This window comes from Rutidosis leptorrhynchoides, chromosome 3 (genome assembly GCF_046630445.1).
Source record: "Rutidosis leptorrhynchoides isolate AG116_Rl617_1_P2 chromosome 3, CSIRO_AGI_Rlap_v1, whole genome shotgun sequence".
Classification (NCBI taxonomy): Eukaryota; Viridiplantae; Streptophyta; class Magnoliopsida; order Asterales; family Asteraceae; genus Rutidosis; species Rutidosis leptorrhynchoides.
The window spans coordinates 437,240,600-437,241,234 of record NC_092335.1 but is presented as its reverse complement, the minus strand read 5'-3'; the positions used below and the strand labels follow the sequence as shown (position 1 = coordinate 437,241,234).

General features: G+C 39.2%; 1 non-coding gene across 1 annotated transcript; it reads right to left on the bottom strand.

Annotated features, from left to right (window-relative positions):
- Window positions 1-250: 250 nt before the first annotated feature.
- LOC139903189 (small nucleolar RNA R71) lies at window positions 251-357 on the bottom strand. The gene has a single exon (XR_011778030.1). It is a non-coding gene; the product is annotated as a small nucleolar RNA R71 (small nucleolar RNA).
- Between the last annotated feature and the right edge of the window lie 278 nt (window positions 358-635).

Below are 635 nucleotides of genomic sequence, written 5' to 3'. Positions count from 1 at the left end.
TAACCAATGCCAATTCAGTGGTGCACCGAATGAAGATCCTAACGAACACCTTCGTACGTTTAAAAGAATTTGTACACTATTCAAAATCCGAGAAGTGGAAGATGAGCAGATCTATCTCATGTTGTTTCCCTGGACTTTAAAGGGAGAAGCCAAAGATTGGTTAGAATCGTTACCTGAAGGGGCGATTGACACATGGGATGTTTTAGTTGAAAAATTTCTTAAACAATTCTTTCCGGCATCCAAAGCCGTGAGACTTCAAGGAGAAATTGTTACGTTCAAACAAAAGCCAAATGAAACATTATATGAGGCATGGACAAGATTCGGAAGGATGTTGAGAGGATGTCCTCAACACGGTTTAGATACTTATCAAATAGTACAAATATTCTACCAAGGTGTCAACGTTGCTACACGAAAAGACATCGACATAACAGCCGGTGGTTCCATTATGAAGAAAACCGCAACTGAAGCTTACAAAATTATTGATAACACAGCCTCCCACTCGCATGAGTGGCACCAAGAAAAAGATATTTTTCGTTCATCTAAAGTGGCTAGAGCCGATTCTAGCCATGACTTTGATTCCGTTTCAGCAAAAATAGATGCTTTCGAAAGACGAATGGAAAAGATGAATAAAGATA